The sequence below is a fragment of the Rhinolophus sinicus genome, chromosome 3, assembly GCF_057876585.1.
Source record: "Rhinolophus sinicus isolate RSI-liver-muscle chromosome 3, RSI-T2T, whole genome shotgun sequence".
Classification (NCBI taxonomy): Eukaryota; Metazoa; Chordata; class Mammalia; order Chiroptera; family Rhinolophidae; genus Rhinolophus; species Rhinolophus sinicus.
Genome location: NC_142503.1, coordinates 88,896,558 through 88,922,102, shown reverse-complemented (window position 1 = coordinate 88,922,102; position 25,545 = coordinate 88,896,558). Strand labels below are relative to the sequence as shown.

At 37.8% G+C, this 25,545-nt stretch overlaps 1 pseudogene; it reads left to right on the top strand.

Annotated features, from left to right (window-relative positions):
• Window positions 1–24,290: 24,290 nt before the first annotated feature.
• LOC109447731 (L-lactate dehydrogenase A chain pseudogene) lies at window positions 24,291–25,329 on the top strand (annotated as a pseudogene).
• The last annotated feature ends 216 nt before the right edge of the window (window positions 25,330–25,545 follow it).

The following is a 25,545-nucleotide window of genomic DNA, read 5'->3' as shown; positions in this document are numbered from 1 at the left end:
ATTACCCTTGATGTCCTGAATGTCATCAAAATGGCTTCCTTTCAACATTTCCTTTATCTTCAGGTAAAGAAAGAAGTCACTGGGGGCCAGATCAGGTGAGTAGAGAGGGTGTTCCAATACAGTGATTTGTTTACTGACTAAAAACTCCCTCACAGGCAGTGCCATGTGAGCTGGTGCATTGTCGTGATGCAAGAGCCATGAATAGTTGGGGAAAAGTTCAGGTGGTCTAACTTTTTCACGCAGCCTTTTCAGCACTTCCAAATAGTAAACTTGGTTAACTATGTGTCCAGTTGGTACAAATTCATAATGAATAATCCCTCTGATATCAAAAATGGTTAGCAATATCATTGCAACAAGTTTGTGAACTTAATTGTCACACCTGGTATATGGAATTGACTTTGACTCTCTCCTCCTTACCAATCCTCTCAAAGCCATCCACTTCTCTCCACTCCCTTGGACAGAGTCTCATCATATCACACATGAATTACAAACAGTAGCCAGCCCTTGGAGCCCTCTGGAAGCTTGACTCACTCTGCCCCCCAACCCCAGTACACCTGCTGATTCCATGGTATGACAAAATGGCTTTTCTAGAACAAATCATTTTCTGTTTAGTTATTCAATGGCTCCTCACTGCCTTAGGAAAAAGTCCAAACACCTTACCTAGCATACATGCAATGCCAGACAGAATTTGGTCCTCTACTGCCAGTGGAGTGTCATTTTTGATATTTCCTGCCTTGCAGTTCCAACAGCATTTATATCCCCAAACGTATTGTTTTCTTGTGCCGAAGGCTTCACCTGGGGGAATGGAGGAGATAAAGTTTTAAATGTTTTTCCCTCCTGTACACTTAGTATTCCGCTGGCTAACTCTGCTCCTCCTTCTATCTCCAGCTCAGATATTGCCCCTGCCAGGAAGCCTCTCGGATTGCTCAGACCTTAGGATGGTGTGCACAGCTCTACAAAGGCTACCACTGAGGTGCAGTTGCCTATTTGTCAGTATCCCCAAGGCAGTCAGCTGTGCCCTCTTCCACGTCAGGCTACCTAGTACCCAATAAGCAATAAACAGCCTCTGAATGAGTGAACGATTGATAAATGTGGGTGTTTTTTTTATTATTATTTTCCCTTCTGTAAGTAGACATACTCTGTAGGCAACACAATAGTCTTCAGTTTCGTTTTTTTAGAGTCTCATTGCTGGTCCCATGACCTTCAAGTTTTATTTCTATACTAAAAATGCCTTACATTTTTTTTTAGACAAGGCAGAATACCCAAGCAGACTGATGAGGCAAAATATTGTTGAATACAGAAGATAGGACTATTATGTTTTGAAATTGTACTTTGTTGTTTGATACTAAAGAAATACTAATCTACCATCTTTGAAAAGAATGGAGCTTGCTTAGTCCAGTGAGAGTTACGAGTATGACATCTTTCTACAACATGGGGTTATATGTAGTAAACTTTATACATAAATACGTGTATTCAGTTTTTGAACAAGAAAATTCCTTGTTTTCTCTTAGCTGCTGGCTGACTATACATTGCAACTTTCCAATTTTTGTTTAAAATTGAAGCTTAAAATCATACACTATTTCAAAAGAGAAATGCATTTTTAAATAGAAAAGGCAAAGACCTTCAAACTTGTCTTCTCTGAGAATTCCTCTGCAATGCATGTAGAAATTGTATTAATAGTTGTAGTGGCTGTTGTGTGTTTGCTCTGAGGTCTGAGTAGGAAAATTATTGTGCAACTGAAGAAAATGAAACAATTGTGAAGAGGTCACCAAGTTCCATTTTACAAGATAGCTACTTTCACTGATAACCCTGACATAATTTCTTGGAATTAAATATGTCGTATATTCATCAATGTATCTAATTTGGGAAAATACTTTGTAGAGCTGTCAATTCTTCAGTAAAAAGATGTGGGAGGAAAAGAATATTAATGGTGCTGTTAATTCATTCTTAAAATATCTGTATTAGAAGTTATAAGATGAATTAAGACTGTTGGAATTCTGGATTGATTTCATTTAAGGAAATGAGATAAGGACTGTTTGGAGGTTCTTTTTAGAATTATTATACTCATAGAAACACTATAGCAACAGAAATTCTACAACTTTATATGTTTTAAAACAACAATTTTCTCTCCTGTACATTTTGTAAACTATGAAGAAATAAGTGAAAACTGAGTGTCTGGAAGGTTGTGTATCCATGTGCCTCTTCTAGGTTTTATAGTTTAATTCTGTAAAGCTTTTAATTAAGAAAGATGTGTCCTTAGGGATAGCATAAGGTGTTGATTTTTCCATTTTAATATAGAATAGTGATCAAAGTTAGGAATTATGAATGCAAGCATTTAAATCACAATATTGTGAATGCTTTTTTATGGGTAAATCTCATAGTTGGAACCTCGCATTCTTTTTTTTTAAAAAGGTGTTTAAAAGCTTCATTTGTCTTTCAAAGTCCAGTAGTCACATAACGTTCCATGAATGTTAATAAGAGTTAAGAGCAGATCCTGAAAATAAGTTTCATGAAGTATTTTTATGATTTATATTTCGTTAGAAGTAAAATAACATTCCCCACAAGCCAACGAGCAATGGTTTTAAGTGTTTAATGGAAAATGAGAAATTCATTAGTCCTTAATATTGGGGAATCCTAAATTCTAATTTCTGCCTTATTTCTTTGTTATGATCCTATTATTCATACCTGGGAACGGGGCAGAGAGGGGGAGGTTGATGGAAAGAACCTTTAAGAAATCATCAAGCAGTAGTCAGCAGACGTGAGGATGTGCTATGATTTCCCTAGTGCCCAACATTATAATTCCTTTATTATAATACCAAATTGGTATTGAATGTGAGAGTGCAGTTGCATCTAATGTTTACGCATTTTGATATGATTAATGCATTAAGAGACACTATGGTATCCCCCATTTGGGGGAAGTTAACAATTCACACTGAAGTTTCATATTATACATCTTAGGTTGATCACTCTTAGAGGACTCAGTGAGGGCTGGAGTTTTCATAAAAGACCTGAGCTGCCTGGAGTTGAACCTAAAGAGAATTTTCAAAGACTCCTGCCATATTTTGCCCTTTCAACAAAGAGTTTTTAGAAGAAAAGACAATGACAGTCATTCAAATTTCTTTGTTCTGTCCAGCTTAACTGGCAAAAAAATAGATGATTCTCCATTTCAGGTATTGTCTCAACAAAAGAGTGAGGACTGTTAATCTTGTGTGAAATAATATTGGATGACAGTTTCAAATTCCCACACAGAGTGATAAAATTGTCATGCTAATGATAACATACAAGGTCTTTGTACTGTTTGTGCTATAACATTAAAGAACTGGTGTTTTCAACATAGAAAAATATTAATACCTGGAAAATGAATCCTTTTACCTTTCCTTTGAGCATATGATGAAGTTATGTCATTTCAACCATTTTTGTGTAGCACTAGGGAAAACCCTAAGATCTATGATGTTTCATATTGTATTCATCACTCTGAGTCCTTCCTCCCAGCCCTCCCCAAACAAACAAAAGATACTATGCACTGTGAAAAACAATGAAGAGAATTACCAAAACTTTTTAGATAGTATTGGTTACCTACTTCTAGCTAAACTTAGTCCCAGAAACCCATAAAATCACTGTGGTGTGATAGTCAGAGTGAGGTTTGTGGGATCAAGTAGCAAAACAGAGGACTTGCCCGAGGCTGATGGAACAACAAACCCATACAATGATGATGTCCCGAGCTTATTGGGGTATAGATAGACATCTTTGGCCACTAGTTAAATCCCTATACTAGCTCACTGATGCACAATGTAAAGGTCATTATGGTAGGAAGGGTCAAATGCAAGTCATTAGTGCTCCTCAGTCCAGGGCCAAATAATAACTTCCACAATGCATACGCATTTAACCAAATAGAAGTGGGTTTGTTGCTCATGTGACAGTCCAGTATGGGTGTTCTTAATTGGTAGCATTTATCTACACAGTGGTTCAGAGATCCAGAATATTTGCCTCTTAAATCTCTGCCATCCCCTAGAAATTGTCATCCTCTGCATCTACATGGTTGCAGGAAAAGAAAAGACTGCAATGAAGCACAAGGCTTTCTAAATGTCTTGGTCAGAAAATGGTAGCCGTCATTTCTACTTGCATTCTATTAGCTAGAACACAGTCACGTGATCACACCTAACTACAAAGGAAGCTGCTAGATATAGCCTAGAATTAATTCAAGGGAAAACAAAAGAATAAAAATTTTGGTAAATAGCCAGTAGTCTGCCACATGGGAGAATTTGAGAGATGTAGGTTAAAAAATGCCCTTCTTTTTAAACCCGTATCGACAGATTCATTGGCAATTCATTTCGACTGGATAATTGAGAACGAAAAACGGCTTTGGAACTGATAAATGAATTTAGTAAAGTAGCAGGATACAAAATTAATATTCAGAAATCAGTTGCATTTTTATACACCAATAGTGAACTATCAGAAAGAGAAATTATAAAAACAGTCCCATTTACAATTGCATAAAAAAAAAAAATACTTAGGAATAAATTTAACCAAAGAAGTAAAAGACCTCTACTCAGAAAATTATAAGACACTGAAGAGAAAAATTTAAAAAGATGCAGATAAATGAAATCATGTACCATGTTCATGGGTAAGAAGAATTAATATAGCTAAAATGTCTATACTACCTAAAATAATATACAGATTCAATGCAATCTCTATCAAAATACCAATGGCATTTTTCATAGAACTAGAAAAAATAATCCTAAAATTTATATGTAACCATAAAAGACCTGGAATAGCCATGGCAATCCTGAGACAAAAGAACAAAGCTGGATGTATCACACTACCTGATATCAAACTATACTACAAGTCTATAGTAATCAAATCAGCATGGTATTGGCATAGAAACAGACACAGATCAATGAAACAGAACAGAGAGCCCAGGAATAAATCCATGCCTATATGGTCATTTAATCTATGACAAAGAAAGCACTGGGGTATAGACAGTCTATTCAATAAATGGTGCTTGGAAAACTGGACAGATATATGCAAAAAATTTAAACTGGACCACCTTCTTAATCCATATACAAGAATAAACTCAAAATAGATTAAAGACTTAAATGTACGACCTGAAACCACAAAACTCCTAGAAGAAAATACAGGCAGTAAACTCTCAGACATTACCCTTAGTAATACTTTTATTGATGTGTCTCCCTGGGCATAGGAAACAAAAGAAAAAATAAATAAATGGGACTACATCAAACTAAAAAGATTTTTCACAGCAAAGGAAACAATCAACAAAACAAAAATACATCTTACTGAATGGGAGAAGATATTTGTCAATGATACATCTGATAAGGAGTTAATATCCAAAATCAATTTAAAAATTTTGGTTTTTAAATTGGTTACCTACAAACCCTCCCCCCCCCCAAAAAAAAACAACTCATACAACTCAATACCAAAAACACAAACAAGCCAATTAACAAATGGGCAGAAGAGCTGAAAAGACATTTCTCCAAAGAGGACACACAAATGGCCAATAAACATATGAAAGGATGTTCAATATTACAAATCATCAAAGAAATGCAGATGAAAACCACAACGAGATGCCACCGTACTCCTGTCAGAATGGTAATCATCAATAAATCAACAAACAAGTGTTGGCGAGGATGTGGAGAAAAGGGCAACATTGTGCACTGTTGGTAGGATTGCAAACTGGTGAAGCCACTGTGGAAAGCAGTATGGAGGTTCCTCAAAAAATTAAAAACAGGACTAACTTATGATCCAGCAATTACAATCCTGCGTATTTATCCTAAGAAATCCAAAACACTAATTTGGAAAGATATATGCACCCGTATGTTTACTGCAGCGTTATTCACAATAGCCAAGATATGGAAACGATGGAAATGTCCATCAATAGATGATTGGATAAAGAAATTGTTGTACATTTATACATAGAGTATTACTCTGCCATAAAAAAGAATGAATTCATATCCGATGGACACCTGTCTTATTAGAGAGACCACTTCAGGGACAGTGTAGATGCCTGATAACTGCGCTGTACACCTGAAGATGAAGCCGAATAATAATGAATGTCAACTATAATTTAATATATATAGTGTGTGTATATATATATATGTGTGTGTGTACACATATATGTATACATATATATGTACACACACACATATATATATATACATATATATGTATTCATATATATTCACAAGAAGCGGAGTACAGCATAAGGAATAGAGACAGTGGAAATGTAATGGCTTTATGCGATGTCGGAGGGGTAGTAGATTGGGGGAGGAGAGTTATTACTTTATGAGGGGTATAAATGATGAATATCTCACTATTACATTGTTTTGTACACCTGAAACTAATAAAAAAAATGAAATCTCACCATTTGCAACAACATATGGACCTAGTAGATGCATATTAATAGATACAGAGAAAAAAAACTGATCATTGCTAGATGGGAAGGGCATTGTGGGCCTGGGTGAGAAAGGTGAAGGGATTAGGAAGTACAAACAGGTAGTTACAAAATAGTCATGGGGATGTGAAATACAGTATGGGGACTATAGTCAATAATGTAAAAACTATGAATAGTATAGTAGTATAGACTGCTGTTGAGTAACATACAATCCTACTTATTTATGCCCTGAAGACAGTGGAGAAAGACAATCCTTCCAATGGATACTCTTTTAAATTGTACTTTTCTTATCTACTATTTTTTTTTTTTTAAATAACCTGAGAAGAGTTTCTATACTGGTACATAGACACTGGCTAATGGTTTGCCTAAATGGAGTTCTCAGAATAGACCAAGTCTAATAATATTTATGTCTCATGTGAAAGTTCACCAGAAGGCCACCACTGTTTAAGAGGTGTTTAGAAAAACAACAACAACACATATAAAGGGCTGTGAAAGGAAGACATAAATAGCTGGTAAGGCTTTATGACTAGCTGCAGGAACAAGGATAAATCTAATCCAGAGATTCCAGGCTTGAAGCTGAACACACTAAATGGTTATCATTTGGTTAGTCTACGCTACAGTGCTGAGAGCATTTTCTGTTTGAGATAGATTATGTCACGTGAGGCTATTTAAACATTTTTATATAGAGACGAAAAGGGTTTTGTGTGTGTGTGTGTGTGTGTGTGTGTGTGTGTGTGTGTGTACTGGTAAGCTCTTGATAGAATCTGGTGGGAATCTGTTTTCCTATATTGAGCACATTCCTCATTTTTATAGTTAATAAAAAACCTTTGGGAAACTGTCTCCCATTCAAAGTAGTCACTGAAGTGTAGGAATAACCCAATCCATGCCAATTAGATAGCTCTCCTTGGAATTTGAATCTGATGCAGAGATAGACAAGAAGGAGGCAGACAAGAATGCAACACAAATAAAAAGATGGTCCTGGATCTCTTATTCACTTGGATCCCCAGCAGCCTTCACTCTTAACCTTCCAGACTGGTTGTTTGGCACATTCTTTGACGAAATAACTGATACAATAATTTTCTTTTCCAATAAATTATGTTTATGCTTCAGTGGTCATAATTGAATTCTTTTCTTGGAATCAGGTACAACAGGCATAATCTTGTCAATTTATAGAAGTAGATTGCAATTTTTTAATTAGTTGTAGTCTCACAAATGAGGTTTTACGTGGTATCTAAATGTGTCTGTTCCTTTTGTAATGACCTTAACTTATTCCTAAAATTAATGCCATTAAGTGAAAAGTTGTTAAATATAAAAATATGGGATTTGCGCATACCAACCTAATATTATATATCCAACATTTTTCTCAGATAATATATCAACTAAATAATAAAAACGTATTTATAAAAAATAATCAATTTGAAAAGGAATGTTTTTGTACATATAAAGCAATATAATTAAGTTTTATTATATTACCAAAGGAGGAAGATTTTTGATAGCTGGATGATGAGGAGTGAAGTATCATTCTTTGAACGGTGGTAGAAAGTCAGGTGTTTAAATATTGGGCAGACATTCAATATCAGAATCATATGAGCTTGACAATTCTCTTTCCCTTGAGAATTTAACCTTAAAATAACTGATATGGAAGGCTTTGACATAAATGGAAAAGACTGGGATATTTGAGTAGAAAAATATAAGCCCCATGAAGAACTAGCATACATACACAAGAGTGAAAAGTGGTAGAAGAGGATACCGCTTTATTCTTCTTGCTTGGCATCATAGACAAAGCAAAACATTTGGGTTCATCCAAATATAGCATGCATTTCAAATCTGTTCCATGGAATGTTCTGAGTAGAAACTATTATATAAAATACATTTATAAGTGTGCCTCTGTTTGAAGCAGTAATGTTGAAGTATAACTGCTTATTTGGTGGATTTTAGCCGGGGGTGGGGAAGTCATTATACTGGGAAAAAGGAGTCATTGTCTAAAAAGTGGTTTAAGTTTTCTAGAACTGTTACAGCAAAGAAATCTTTAAGGAAAAAAGTGATATGTAAATGTAGACTGTACGAAAAACCAATAAAAGCCGAACTGGGGAGGTGGTAGTGAGCTATGACCCTTTCCCCTTCTCTTCTCAGTTGTTTCCCCAGGCAACCACTTCCAAAGCTTTGACCGATTTACCTTCTCCGCTCTATATGCTGTAATTTTTTTTCCTGATTCCTGTTATCCACCATCTGAACTGCCCTACTTGCTGATTTTTGAACATGCTATGCAATTGTTTATGTTCCTCCCTTTCACTAAATACCTTCCCTTTCTCCTCAAAGTTTAAGAAAATCTTACTCATTTTTCAATTCCCAGCATATATGTCACCATCCCTAAGCCCTACCTAAAGCAAAAATAAATACTTTGTCATGTATATTCTTGTAGCATATGATTATACTTCCATTTCTGTACTTATCATGTTTCATTATAATTAGTTGTGTACATGGCTAATTCCTTGGTAAGATCTTCAGAGAGAGAAATTCTGCCTTGTTTTTATATGCCCTGTATCTCGCATGTATCTAGCACAGTGTCTTAGTCATCAAAAAGATGATCAGCAAATATGTGTTGAATTCTTGGTAAATAGAACAAAGGGAGAAGAGCTTAAAGAAACATTTCATGGTTATACTAGAAGGTGAATAACACTGAAGGTCCAGGTGGTGCTGAAGTTCTTGTCTTGAGAATGGTCTCTACTCAAACATGTAACAATTCAGATTAAATAAAAAAGAGAAAAATTTTAAAGATAGCCATGTTCAAACAAGACAATAGAACAAAAATAAAACAAAGCAAAACTCGATACGGTAAGTGGCGCTGAAGGCACAAACCTCCTAGGTGGTCAGCAAGAGCAGATGACCAGTTTAGATCATGCATAACATTGACTATAAGCTCTGTGCATGAGGAGAGAGACGGGAGCTGAGAACACTCATTTAGTGCTGGTGAGAACATAAGCTAGTACAATGATTCTAAAACTAGTAATATGCTCATACTTTGTAAAGCAACAATTTCATTTCCGTGTGTGTATCCTAAAAAATCTTTGCACCGTGTGCACAGAGATTCTTCTAAGGCAGTTAAGCATATGTGCTCTGGATCAAGACTTTTGGTCTCAAATCCTGGCTGTGTTACCTTCAGTTATGTAACCATGGACAATTACTTAACCTCTTTGTGCCTGGGTTTCCTTACCTGAAAAATGGAAATACTAATAATACTTCTTGTGGAATGTTATGAGGGAAAAAAATGTATTAAAAATTTATAGAACTCTTAGAATAATGCCTGGCACATTGTAAGGACTCAAATTTTAGCCATAATCATTATTACGGCAGCTTTGGTTCTGTTAGAAAAAAGACAGCAGGCCCGAAATGGAGTCACTTATGCTAAGCCTTATATCACCAAACTGAGACTTACAGTTTCAGCTCTCCCAGAAATGGAATCTTAAACCAACCAGGAATCACCTAATCGCCCAATCGGCTAATCTGACATTCCCTAAAGGTAAGGAACTGTGCATTAATCAACTTGCTGTTCTACCTCATATAACCACCTTGTTCCTGCTCCCTTCTGCCTAGAAAAGGCTTTCTTTTTGTACAGTTCCTCAGAGAACTTTACTGTCTGCTAAACTGATTGCTGCTTTATTCAAATGGATTTTTGCTCAAATAAAACTTTAAAAATTTTAATGTATCTCAGCTTATCTTTTAACAGTCTGGCATCAGAAGAGGGAACTGAGACAGACCCCCAATCGCCCCCAGGAGCAGCAAACAACCAGATACATAGGTACCTGTTGAGCCCCATTGAGCTTGCAGCTTTCTCCAGGCCTCTGGAGGTTGTGGGTAGGTTCCTCTCGGATCCTAGCTCCAAGGCTTTTTCACCATGAGCTTTCAGACTGGGAACATATCTTCTTCCAACTGTGTTCGGAAACCAACCAATCAGACAAGATCTGACTTAGAAACCAGAGTGAGTCCACGTGGGGACAGAGTCCCAGAGAGCAGTTTCCAAGCTCTCGACCTCATGTGGAAAGGTGCTGGCTTAGATAGCAGATGGCCATCAGCTGTGACTAGTTGGCCATCAGCTGTAAAGGGTTAGCCATTAGCCACCAATATAACTGCTGTGGCTACGCTAGGGAGTTGGGTGGTTGGCAGAGAAGCGGACGGCAGATTGTGGATCGTGTGGCTCCTGCTTCCTGTGTCTCCAACCCAGCCGCCAGCGAGAATATAGTGGTATGACCCCCCTAGCTATGGCTCCGTGGGTGTTCCTTTTTGTCCTCACCAAATCCTGCGTTCTTACGTGGGGATCGGGAACTGAGACCCCGCCTGACAATCCATAACTGTATTGGGTCTGACTTGGAAACAGAGCTGGGTCCAGGGACGGACTGGCTCCGACTGAGAAACCAGACGGGCCAAGGGATGGACTGCTTCCTCTTAAGCTTGACTGGGGCCTCAGGTGTGAGGCCTCAGGTGAATAAAATTTTGGTTTAAAGATGAACAAGTAGATTGACCTCACCAAAGATAATCTTGAACTTTAGTGGCCACAGTGGAGAACTCTTAGCCTAGGTAAGCTTATTCATTTACAAGGTGCCCTTGTGTCATGCAGGAGACCCTGCTCACTGCGCCATTTGTCGTGCAGGGTGGCCTGAGGGGTCTCTGCTCCTGCTCCCCACCTAAGAATGCAGGATATAGTGAAGCCAAAAAGGAACACCCACGGAGCCATAGATGGGGGAGTCATACCACTATATTCTCACTGGCGGCTGGGTTGGAGAAACAGTAAACAGGAGCCACACAATTCTCAACCCTCACTCTGCTGCTTGCCAGCCCAGCCGCCATCTTCTTGCTAGCCCTCATTTTTTGCTAGCGTAGCCACAGCCATTATATTAGTGGCCAATGGCTCACTGGTTATAGCTGACGGCCAACTAGCCACAGCTGATGGCCATCCAATCACAGTTGATGGCCATTTACTACCTGAGCCAGCACCTGTCTATGTGAGGCCGAGAGCCTGGAAACTGCTTTCTGGGGCTCTGTCCCCACACCTTGTAAGAGAAAAAGGAGTCTCCACCAAGCACTCACGATAAGGGGTTGAAGAAATTTTATTTTTTCTCCTGTACAGTTTCTGGTATCTAGGATGAGACCCACAGGGACACACTCCAGAGCCTGCAGATGGGATCTGGGAAAACCGACAGGAACTGGCAAAAGGTGAGAATTATCAAAGTCAGATCTCTATCTGTGGAGTCTGGTGCAGAGAGACAAGTAAAACTTCATGTTGCCCCTTCCTTCCAGATTGGCAGGGAAAAGCATTTGTAAGAATTAGATCGTTGAATTGTGACTTGAGAATTTGCCTTCAGCTACTCATTTGTTGTGGATCTTTTCTCTCCCAGGGACAGATATTGCCTTCTGGTTTGTCTTATTTTGTGTCCTGGGAACTTAACTAAGGTTTCTGCCTGATGGGGTCACGCAGATTCTTGTGTGTGCAGGCAGCTCAACCATCAAGTTGGGGGCTCCAAAAATAGGGCTGGCCAAAAAACATGTATGTTTCACCCCACTGGCATGACAGATATGGCCTGACAGAAATGTGGGTTGCACGCCATTTGTAGCTAGAGTCCTACCAACTTTTGCCAGCTCTCAGGGGAATTGTCTAAACTTTATTCATCTTCAAAATTGTGTTGGCTATTCTGGATTTTTTTCCTTTCTATATAAACTTTAGAGTTAGTTTGTCAATATCCACAAAATAGATTGTAGGCATTTTGAGTGTTGTATAATTGAATCTATAGATGAAGTTGGGAACATGGACATCTTAACAATACTGAGTCTTCCAGTTTATAAACAGACACATAATATCTCTTCATTTATTTAGCTCCTCTTTGATTTATTCTATCAGTGTTTTGTAGATTTACACATAGATTCTTCACATATGAGTATTTTGTTAGTTATGCCTAAAAATTTCTTTTTCCCCCCTTTCTTTCTGTCTTTTTTGATACTAATGAAATGGTACTGTGGATATCATTTGAAATTCCAATTGTTCATTGTTAGTATATAGGAAAGCAATTGATTTTTCTATACTGACCTTCTATGCTGCAACCTTGCTGTAATTGTTTATTAGTTTTAGGACTTTTTTGCTGATTCTTTGGAATTTTCTGGACAATAATGCATAAAACTGTGAACAAAGACAATTTTACTTCTTCTTCAAAGTACATATGCCTTTTATTTCCTTGTCTTATTTGAGTACAATGTTGAACAAGAGTGGTGAGAGGGACATCCTGCTTTTTTCACATGCGCAGGGGGAAAGCATCAAGTTTCTCTCCATTTAATCATGATATTAGCTGTAGATTTTTGTAGATGTACTTTATCAAGTTCCCCTCCACTCCTAGTTTGCTCAGAGTTTTTTTTTTATGATGAATGGATGTTGGATTTTTGTTAAATGTATTTTCTGGGTCAATTGATATACAGTGGTACCTCGGTTTGCGAACATTTCCGTAGACCAACATTTCGGTTTACAAATGCTGTAAATTTTATGGATCTATGGTATCGTTAGATAGTAAAATTCATGCTAAATTTGAAGTTTTAGGGATTGATTTTAAAGGTCTGGAACGGATTAATCCATTTTGCATTACTTTCTATGGGGAAACCGTGCCTCGGTTTTCAAACGTTTCAGAACTCGAACGGTCTTCTGGAACGAATTATGTTCGAAAACTAAGGTACCATTGTATTGTATTTTGCCATGTATAATGTGCACGTTTTTGCCCAAGTTTGTGAGGGAAAAATAAGGATGTACATTACACGGGTAGTAATTATTACATGGGTAGTAATAATTCCATACCTATATAAATGTTTTTAATTCTTTTATTTATGTTTATGAGTTAAAAGTGTAACTCTAGAAATCAATAATACTCTGGAATACGATAATAGGTTTTGTTGAACTTACAACGAACTTGCAACGACAAAGAGTTCTTGGCCTTCTATGATGCAGAAATATCATAAATTTGTTACCGGTACATAAAGTTTCTTGTACCTTGTATCTGTTTTTGTGTTTTGTAATCATTTGTCCCATAAAATTTCTTGTACCATAATGTTAAACAATAAGTGCTAAAATTCCTTTATAATACAAAAAACAAGTACCTAAATATAAACAAATAAAAATTTGAATTAAAAAATTAAAACAAAAGATTTTTTTTCCCTGAACGTTTGGCCAAAAACGTGGGAGAGCCTTATACATGGCAAAATACGGTAATATTCTTCTTTAGCCTGTTGATGTAATGGAATACCTTAATTGATTTTTAAATGATGAAACAGCCTTACATGCCTGGAATAAATCACACTTGGTCATAGTGTATAATTCTTTTTATACACAATTTAATTCAATTTGCTAATGTTTTTTTGAGCATTTTTGCATCTATGTTCATGAGAGATATTGGTCTATAATTTTCTTTTTTGGTAATACCGGTATCTTTGTTTGGTTTTGGAATTAGGGTAATGCTGGCCTTGTAAAATGAGTTCAGAAGTGTCCCTTCTGCTTCTACTTTCTGGAAGAGACTGTGGAAAATCGATATCATTTATTCATTACATATTTGTTAGAATTCACCATTAAACCCATGTGGACCTGATTCTTTCTGGTTTAGAAAGTTATTCATTATTGATTCAATTTCTTTAATAGGTATAGGCCTATTCATATTATCTATTTCTCCTTGCATGAGTTCTGGTAGTTAGAGTCTTTCAACGAACTGGTAACTTTTTTACTAAGTTATCAAATCTGTGACATAGAATTACTCACAATACACTTATTCTTTTATTGTACATAGTATCAAAAGAGATGACCCCTAGTATTTATGATATTATTAACTTGTGTCTTCTCTTTTTTTTTCTTGGTAGTCTAGGTAGAGGTGTATCAATTTTATTGATCTTTTCAAAAAACAAGCCTTTGGTTTCATTGATTTTTCTTTATTGATTTCCTGCTTTTAATTTTACTAATTTATACTCTAATTTTTATTATACTTTTTTTCTGCTTGCTTTGTTTAAATTGCTCATCTTTCTCTAGTTTCCTAAGGTGAAATCATTAATTATTGATTTTACATCTTCTGTCTTCTTCCTATGGGCTGCTTTTACTATATCCCACAAATTTTGATGTTGTGTTTCCTTTTTATTTAGTTCAAAATCTTTTTCAAATTCTCTTGAGATTTCTTCAATTTATGTGTTACTTAGAAACACGTTATCTGATCTTCAAATATTTGGGGATTTTCCAACTAATTTTTTGTTTTTGATTTCTAATATAATTCTGTTGTGGTCTGAAAACAAACCTTGAATGATGTCTATTCTTTTGAATTTGTTAAGATATATTTTATGGCCTAGAATATGGTCTATATTGGTAAACATTCCATGAAAGTTTGAGAAGAGTGTGTACTATGTTGTTGTTGGGTAACATGTTCTATGTCAATTAGGTTCAGTTGATTGATGATGCTATTCAGTTCAACGATATTCTTACTGATTGATTTTCTAGTTGCTGGAAAGAAAGGGGAGTCTTGAAATCTCCAACTAGAATGTGGATTTATCTCTATGTCCTTGTAGTTTTTGCCTTATGTGCGTTGATGCTCTGGGGCACTGGTAATGTGATGCTCACATGAGGCAAATGGAAGTGCTCTATAATCTCAGCATGAAGTCTCATTCTTGGAATGGGCCTAAGTCCTTGCCCTGTGATCTTCAGAAATGTTTCTTAGCTTTTGTTTTCCTCCTTAGGTAAGACAGGAGGCCTAGAGGAAACTGGGTTGGCTAATTGCCCTTCCCCAAGTCAGATAAGGATCTGATAAAGTTCTTTAACACGGACAGTAGGCCTTTGCTACAGAGGACATTCTGGTCATATTTCAAAATGACTGCATTTCTCCTCCTCCTGTAGGAAACATGAGAGGATTGTTCTCGGATCTTCACCTTGACAACATGGTAGAGGTAAAAACCACAAAGTATGGGGATCCCATCTAAGACTGAGCCAACATGAATTTCTCTCTCTCAAGCAAGGTCATACTCACCCTCCACCAGCTCATCAGAATATTCCCTGTAAGTTTGAGACAAGTGTGTATTGTGCTGTTGTTGGGTGATGTATTCTATAAACATCAATTAGATCAGGATGAATTACTACTGAAGTTTTATGGCCCCCATGGCTTCTGTTCCAGGGAAGCTGATGGTGACTGTGATTTCTGTTTTCACCTTGTCTCTCCTGATTTCTCAGTGGCGGTTTGCTGTGTAACCTCAATTTTCTGATGGGTCTAAGGAGAGTCATTGCTTTTCAATTAGTTCAGCATTTTTCATCTTTGAGGGTGGAAATGCCAGCTTCCAAGCTCCTTATAGGTCAGAACTGAAATGCCCTACCTCTGTATTTTTTAAAAGCCAAGTCAATGACTTTGAGGTGAACTCACCTGTGACTCAGGCACATTAGGAGGACTATATTATATATTCTGTGGGTACAATGGCGTTGTGCAAATGATAGGGTAAACCTGAGGCCTTGAGTCCCTCAGTCAGGAGGGCCTGGTGGAATTGTTGCTGTTTTAGGCTAGGTGAATAAGAAAAATTGGTGAAGATGAAACTATGGGATAGGGTTTTGGGGATGAGAGCCCCCACAGGTGGGTTCAAGCACATACACAGAAGGTCTGATAAGATCTCAATAAAATTAGTGCAAATATGAAGGTATAAGAATGGATTGTTATCCTCCAAAGACTATGATGTCCCAAGAAATATACGTTGTTTTTCTTGAGTAGATGAACAAGCACCCAAAGTGGTCAGTTTCAGCTGCCTCCTAGTATTCTGTTGGATGATGTATTCTATAAACACCAATTAGATCAGGAGGAATTACTACTGAAGTATTCCTAATAGTTTATGTCTCCCATGGCTTCTGAGGACCTTCCTAGGGTAAACCAAGTCCTTGGGGAACAGGTGAAATGGCCCTCCTCGTCTCCATTAAGCTTTTCTTAATGACAGCCTCCTATACGATCTAGCTTCTCCTTGACTCTCATAATAAGAAAATGGGAGGTGAGGGGACCCCAGGCACATAAAGATTTCCCTATGAACTTGCTGGGAAAGAAAATATACAACCTGGAAAGACATAGAAGAGGAGCTAGACTAACTTAGGGAACCTACTCTGCATCCTGCCCCATGCTTTAGATCACCACAACTGTGCTGTCTATGACTCCCCATCCCTCACAGCTTTCCCCCCAAATCCTGAGTTTATAGATATCAGAGACTATGGCTTTTTTTTAAGTCACGTCTTCTCCTAGAAAGAAAGTCTAAATAAGGTGAGGTATCGGAAAGAAACACTCTAAAAGGACTCAAGTGTCAGTCTCATCACAAAAAACTAAATAGTACCAAACTGGATTTAATGAGCCTCAAAATTGGTTGATTATACTGACAGGAGGAAACAGAAGGGGGGAAAAGTACTGTAAAGTTTTACACAATCACTCAAAAATTAGAATGCCCAGATACTTGATATGTTTCATGCCATAAAAAAATTATAGAATAACACATTTTCTTGGTTCTAAAATGTAACTGACAATTTAAAAACAGCTTTCCTTGATTCTAAAATGTAACTGGCAATTAAAAACAGGAAAAAAATAGAACCTCTACCACATTAAACACACATTCATTATAGAAAGCCTCCGGACATTAAAAATGTTTAAATTTTAACATCTTATGTTTGTGGAAACACAATATTTTATGGTCTCTACCAAGTTACATCATTCTGAAATAAAATAAAACATAATAATGAGGGTCTCAGCTTCTTTTGATGTAAGTGGAACAGCTAAATGAAATTGAAAAATATTTATACAAATGAAATTTTGACTTATCCATTGCCCTAACGTTAATAATGCATTTCAGAGTTTCCTGAAAATAAGTTACAACATTGCACATGAAAGAGTATAGATACTTCTAGAGATGAGCTTATTGAACACTAACAGTTACTTAAGTAGTAAGTATAAGGGCTACCACAAAAATACAATTAGTAACATAATCTGGAAAGTCAGTCCAGGAACAATGCATTGAACCGACTTAAAAAATTAGTCCTTAGACAAAGATATATGAAAACTTTATGGTTCATGGGAAAAAGAGTAAGGATGTTTGTAGATTGTACAATATGTTCCCCTAGGTTGATTTTTTGCTTCATAAAACATTTGACACATATACAATAGGAAAATGAATTCATAAATGTTTAAGTTGGTTTTTAATACAACATCAAATAAATTGACAAAAATCTAGAGACATCTGTATCGATGATGAAAAAGCAATGGCAGGAATAAACAGAGGAATGGTGAAAAAGCTGTAGCCAAAGTATGTTCAAAGATTCACTATGGTTCATAGACAACCACTGGGCAGTTAAGAAAATGAAACATCATTAGATGTAGCTCTAAATAAAGATAAACTGTCAATATATTCAGATACAGTCTCTGTGTTGCCGAATATTCAGAGTGTAGTGTAATGACATGGGAGTAAACTAAGACACCATGACAACGTCTTCCCTAGGAGTCCTCCTTTGCTGTCCACCCCTCTGTGCAGTGAAATGAGTCCTGCCTTTAAATGAGCATAGCAAGTTTGCAAGGGTGCTATTTTTCTGCAGGAGGGGTAGGTAGCTAAGTTCTCTGTGCGGCTGGGGAGGGAAAGCCAAACAGCTTTCCTACGCGACCCATTTCCTTGGACCTAGGCAGTTCCAGAAGGGCTACCCCTCTCCTGTCTGGTTCTGGCTGGAGTTATAGAGACTAAGCACTCCAGGCCTCTACGCCTGCTGAAGCCCCCCCGCCCCTTTCATATGATAGAACAGGAAACACAGGAAGGAAAAATCAAAACAAAGATGGGAGTTTGCTTCTGGAGAGGGGCATGTTACTTGCCCTGGCTTATCCCGTCAGAAGCAGGCACTGGCTTGAACCAAGAATCTCTTAATCCATTTATTCACTCATGCATTTGTTTATTTCAGTCCAAAAAACTGGATATGTATTCTGTGCAATGCACTGTTTTTGGTGGGGGGAGTCGTCCATGAAAGCACTCTAGTCACAAGCCCAAGAACCCCTGAAGCTCATGGGCCCCAACTTAATGCTTTGTCTTAATTTTACCAATGATAGGAAGAGAGTTCCAGAATTTGTTTTTATTATTATATTGAGCTTATTTAAGAATATGAGTTAAGTCAAAAGGAAGAATGATTCCCTTTTATTTCTTAAAAAGAAGCGCTGTCAGTTATATATCTCTCAAATATAGGTAACCAAATTCAACTGAATTTTGTTGGCTCAGCCTCATGTGGCACCTACTCTAAAGTTAAACTCATAAGACCCTTTATCACACACAGGACTACAGGAAGCACTGATAAGTAAGGTTGATCTTTTATTGACATTCTCATGAGGAAATGGAGTAGTGGTTTAAATAGCAAGGCTTACTAAATGTCCTCTTCAAAGATCCTTGCGCACCCTGACCTGTGTTGACTACATCATTGGGCTTCCCGGCCCTGTGGTCAGTGGAAGGTCTAACAGAGGTTAAGAGCAGAGTAAGAGACTGAGCTCCACCAACCCCTTCCCTGCAGGCTACTCTGTGTTGTCTTCAGCCAGCACCACTCCACAGAAGGCTGCACCCCTTGTTAGCAGCCCTTTCATCACAGGCTCACTGCCCCCAGGTTCTGATAACTGTTCCTTCCCTTCAGATCTGGAAATGATAATGATGCCTTTTATTTATTTTTTATTTTTTTAAACGAATGCAGGGATTCTACACTATCCCTTATGGTTTCCCTACACACTGCATACATCTTGATGAATAAACCCTTTATTAAACTCTGTCCAAATTAGCCTACTTTGAATGTGCCATTTGTTTCCTGCCAGGTCCACTAACTGATACAATATCCCCGTTTCCCCCCAAAAGTCTGTCTGAAGTACTTGTCACATCTCCCTATCTCTCTCAGCCTTTCTCATTCCTCCCTCATATATCTTCTTCTATATGGGGTTCCACATGCTGATCCCAATCTGCACCCCAGCCCCCCCAAAATGCTCATCTAGAAGTTTAAGCAAAATAAATTCTGGTTATTAGCTTCAAGGACAACCATTGTCTCTCCTTCAAAATCGGTTTTGGGACGATTCAGTGTATTTTTCTACAGTTTCCTGCTGGTTAAGAAAATTACAATATTTTCTTGTGGCTGTTAGGTCACCCACTGATCGTCCATCACCCACCAATCTCCCCTGTTCTCTTACAAGGTGGAGTATAGGGCTATTTCTGCATTTGTCTTTATTCTCCTGGCTCTGCCTGGCTTGTTCATCAAAGTATTTAGAAATATAAAACTGGAGAAAATATACCTGCCATGCTGATACATTCAAGAGCATCCAGATTCAAGGAGGAGGAGGGCAGAGTTTTGTGTCAGGTCCCCGCTCCCACTTCTCCTCCCTGAAACTTTGGTAACATGTCCTCAGTGTTTCCAGCTCACATCTATAAACAGCACCAAGGGAACACCTTCTTCTAAACTTCTTGACTCCTGTAAATGTGGAAGACCAGTGTACTTGGTCATAAAATGTATTACATACACACTCTTGCCATAACCACGACAAATGATAGAACGTTTCAAACTCCCAAAGTCCAGAGCAGGTTTCTGTTTGATTGATAATATATGGCTCTTCTAGATATATCTTCTTTATGAATATCAAGGGCTCAAAAATATCACACCAGGAGTGTGGTCTCTGACAGGGGCCACGGACTGGCCATGAGGAGCCACCAGTCCCAAACATTAGTGAGCAGCTTATTCCTCAAGAGGTTCAGATGCAGGACGCTAAGTCACACTGCAGTTCCTCCAGCTTTCGTGAGTCAGCCAGGTAGTTACTGACTGGGAATTCTGGTGGCTGGCAAGGTCTGTGTGGGACTTATAAGAAATGTGTAGTCGCCCCCACACGAACCTGTTCTAGCTGATCTCAATTTTTGAAACTGTGTTGCCCAGCATGTTGTTACGTGGCTTGCTGCCACGTCTCTCACATCTAAACATATGTGCAGGGCAAATCTCTGCTTCCTATTGACAAACTCTCACAAACAACAGCCCCTCTCTTAGCTCTTGCTGAATTATCTTTAGACATTATGGTACAAGCACAGACCCTTACACAGGTCCTAAAACAGGACCTTGTAAAGTCTTCATTTCTCCTCTTCCAAGAGTTGCTGTCGACATGTCCCTGAACTGTTTTAATGTCGCCTCACAGTCATCTGCCTTCCCTGGCACTACACTCCTTGAAAACTATTCTAGTTTCTGATAGCAGAAGGCTTCTATTTATGGTTCCAAAGCAAGCCTTCTGGTTTTCCCCACAGAAGGATGCAACTCTCAGTTGCTTTTAGATATTAATTGATTAATGAGTAATTAATTATAAGGAAAACTCTATCTTTCCACTGGAGAACTGTCAGAATGTAAGTTTTCAGGACTAAATTTAGAGACTCAAATTCTATTCCTGCCACTTACTAACAACGTGATTCCTGACCAGCACGTAGGTTTTCTGAACCTCAGTTTACTCTTCAGAAAATGAAAGTGCTAGCTTATCAGGAAGATAAACAGTCTTCATCACATGCGTCATTTCTGTTTGAATAATACTGGCTATCCATAGTGCTGTATTAAGAAAGATTTGATAGTCAGGTTCAGGCCCTGTGGGAAGGAAGGTTGTGAGATGGAAAGGGTCAGCATCTGAGCTATGTATTTGCATCTGCTGGACTAGATGATTTCTAAATCCCCCTTCACAGCAAAAACATGACAGTAGTAAAGATTTCTTCCATATCTGATCAGAAGCCACTGGTCCACTGGTCATCTGTAGATGGGCCTGTCGCTGGAGGCTCATGGGATGTCCAGGAGAGGACTCAACCCCGAGCCTCAGTGACTGGGTTCTTGTCTCTGTGCAAGAAAGCATTGAAGAGCAAGACAGATGCCGGAAAGCGAAAGTTTTATTGAAAATGAAGGGACACACTTGAGAGGAGAGTGTGGGCAAACTCAGGACGAGTGGCACCAAAGAAGTCACAATCAGGGATGTTTATCCCAGGGCAGGAATTGGTGATGTCCCATTGACGTGGTTCATTCATCTCCTCCCCCTGGGCAGAGCCCTCATATATTGCTTTCTCTTCCTTATCCTTATTTGGTTTCTCCAGAACTATCATGGCGTCAGATGCATGATGGGTCAAGTAACTACAATGCAAATGATATTATAATGACATTATAATTAGCTAAAAGTCAGATCCCTCTTGTAGGGATCAGCCTAGCTGGAAAGCACTGGTTCTTGTTTTTCTCCAGCTGCAGGTACTGGATCCAGTCACTTTGTTACTTATGTAACCTATGAAGCACCTCCTCACATTGCACCCTGGAGGGGGTTGTCAATTTCCTAGGCTACATGTCCTACCTCAGGCCTGTTAACCAAAAAGCCATTTTGAATGTATAGTCCAGAGAACATAGAAATTCTAGTCAAGGGTTCTAGATAATGCAGTGACTGCTATCTTAGTCATTGTATAATTCCTTTTGGTAAGGTTTATACTCTTGTCAATACCTATGAAGTAGAATCATATCAATTCTCCAAAGGTAAACATATCCACGGCACAACTATAGTATTTGGCATGTTAGAAATGGTTATGAATTTTCTCAATAAACTGTTTCTCTTAATCACTGTTTAAATACACAAATTACACTTTTATACTTTGAAATATGGGAATTAATATCTGTAAAAGAATTGTATGTATGTTTGAAATACATTTATTCTTCTATATTTATAGCAAAATAATATCTAAGCCCAAAATGCACACTTCTTAATTTTTGCGTTTTTATTTTTTCTGTAAGTAAAGCATATGTACAATATGTGAAATATTTTACCCTAGGCTGTAAAGGGGAAGGGTGTAACTAACATTTCCTTTTCAGTCTGAAAATTTACAGGAATGCACTAGCACATCTGTATGGAATTAGCAGAGCTGATTCTATAGATTCATGTGACCCTCCAGTTCTAGTTTCTGTGCTTCTGAGATCAGCTTTTTTTCTTTTTCCTTTTAATAAAAATATGACTTGTCTATTATGGGTAATATAATTAAACCAGGATAATGCAAACTTGTTTAAATATAAGCTCCAAACCATCAAGTTGCTTCATATGTTTGCATTCACTTGTAAAATATGATCTCCTGAGATATCTTTCATTGGGCTAAACACCAAAACAAGCAAATGATTCCGGAAAATAAAAAGACAGCATTCTGGGATTTTGAAGTTGACAAATTAAGCATTTCTATGTAATAAAATGATTTCGTTTTGCAATCTTCTTTTGCTATTTAACTTATGGACTCTATGTGGTCCAAGCTTACATTTCACAAAAGTATAAATATATTTAAGACAGATTACATTTACTTCATTAATCATCTATCGGACATTCAGTCTGAAACTGTAGGTCTTTTTTATGTGGCTCCACTGAGAAATCACTCATGGTGTTAATATTTTTGACTCCTAAGAGCTTGTTTACCTCAATTTTTCACTTTTTAAAAAAATTGCAGTTCCAATTTCTTAGAACATCTTCTATATTTGTCTACATAAACCATTGAAAAGATTAATTCAACTTAGGAAACAAAATACAGTGCATGGTATCAGAAGCCTTGACAAACAACAATGGATTTTTTTTTTTTTTTTTTTAGCAACAAGCCATTGGTCCAAAATGACAGGTGAGCTCTTGTTCATCAATTTAAAAAATATGATTATATAAACATGCATATAATAAGCAATCTGCAAGCAAATGCTAACTAATTTCAGTTCTACGGAAAAGTCTTATGTCTAAGTCTTTCAGGTAGTTAGTAAATATGTACTAGATATGTACTAGTTAGTAAATATGTAGCCAGTAATGATAGTGCAGAATGAATACATTTTTAAAAGCATGTTGTTTGGAGAAAAAAAGAAAAGTTATATTCTCGGTAAAGTGATATACACAGAAGTTTAGAGAGAGTGTGACTGTAAAGATCCATGTCAGTGATCAAGGATGACAGTCATGACTACGATTGGACAATAGTATGTAGGACTAGAGAGAAATCTTGTTTGTTTCACAGGAGTAGAAAATCCAAGACAAGGGAAATACCAAATATGAGATGGGGTAGTTGGTATCTTGGAATGCACTCTTAGAAGTTTGGATTTTATTTTAGAAGCTGTGCAGGAGGAGAATATTGTGTTGGAGGTGAGAGTAAGGAAGATGATTTACTCAATCTGGTTCGATATAAAACTGTATCTAATAAAGAGATTTACTATGGCATGAGAGTTGCTGAGAAGGTTAAGTAGAATATCCAGTTGGAGTAGGAGTGAGTTTGAAACAAGGTCGTAAAAATGGAGAGTTGAGAAACTGGAAATTCTGCAAAGCAAAATTTAGGCTGGAGAAAGAAAAAGAGAAGCACAAAGGTGTGGTTCTAGAGAAATCAATAATGGCCTGTTTTTACATCAATTTCAAGGCCTTCATAAAAAAATCATTACATGAAAGAAGGTCAAAATGCTTCAAGACCATGTTTAAAATGAAAAAACAAAAACAAAAACCCTAGTGAATAGTAAATGTAGCCAGGTCTATGTTATTCTTTAGAAACACTAAGAGAATTAAACTTTAAAAATTCTTCAGTAAAACTTAAAAAAAATGTCAATTTAGTGATAAAGTCACTAAAAGGTATTGATACAAATATAACGAAAAATATTGGAAAAAATTATACTTGCTTTGTATACTTGGAAAGGGATTTCAAGCAGAATTTAGAGAAATAAGTGCCTTAAGAATGAACATCGTTGCCATTTCAGGCCCCTCCTTGCAGGGCTCCGAGTACCGGAGCAGCTGCCACCAAATCAGTATCCAATGCCGGGCGCCACCGGTGCCCACCCACCTGCCGTGCTCTCCCTATTCATTTTGGTTCTAAGTTTAGTATGGCAGTTCTCAAGGATCATCTGATTGTGAATCTTCTTAAGGAAGCACAGAGCCCCCAGAATAAGATTGCAGTCGTTGGAGTTGGTGCTGTTCGCTTGGCCTGCGCCATCAGTATCTTAATGAAGGACTTGGAGATGAACTTGCTCTTGCTGATGTCCGTGGGAGACAAATTAATGGGAGAGATTATGGATCTCCAACATGGCAATCTTGTCCTTAGAACACCAAAGATTGTCTCTGGCAAAGACTATAATGTGATTGCAAACTCTAAGCTGGTTATTATCACAGCTTGGGCAAGTCAACCAGAGGGAGAGAGCTGTCTGAATTTGGTCCAGCATAACGTGAACATCTTTACATTCATCATTTCTAACGTTGTAAAATACAGCCCCAATTGCAAATCGCTTCTTGTTTCCAATTCAGTGGATATCTTGACCTATGTGACTTGGAAGATAAACGGCTTTCCCCAAAACTGTGTTATTGAAAGTGGTTGCAATCTGATTCCACTGGGTTCTGTTACCTAATGGGGAAAAGGCTGGGAGTTCACCCATTGAACTGTCATGGGTGGGTCCTTGGGAAGCATGAAGACTCCAGTGTGCCTGTATGGAGTGGAGTGAATGTTGCTGCTGTCTCCCTGAAGACTCTGCGCCCTGATTTAGGTACTGATGCAGATAAGGAAGACTGGAAAGAAGTTCACAGACCTGTAATTGACAGTGCTTATGAGGTAATCAAACTGAAAGGCTGCACATCTTGGGCCATTGAATTATTTGTGGCAGATTTACCATGAAGTATAATGAAGACTCTTCCATTTTCCACCATGATTTAGGTGACGTCTTCCTTAGTGTTCCTTGTATCTTGGGACAGAATGCAATCTCAGATGTTGTGAAGGTGACTGACACCTGAGGATGAGGCCTGATTGAAGAAGAGTGCAGATCCACTTTGGGGGATCCAAAAAGAGCTGCAGTTTTAAAGTCTTCTAATGTCATACCACTTCACTGTTTAGGGCGCAACAGGATTTTAGTTGGAGGTTGTGCATATTGTTCTTTTTATCTGATCCATGACTAAAGCAGTAATATTGAGACAGCCTAGGAAAAACATCAATTTTCTCAAGTTAGAAATAGGAATGGTTCATAAAACCCTGCAGCTATATCCTGGTGCTGAATGGTACTTACCTTGAGTAGTCCTAAACTGCTTACTGTGAAATAGTTCCATCTCCTCAACAGCACCACCACTGACATTGTTGCACAC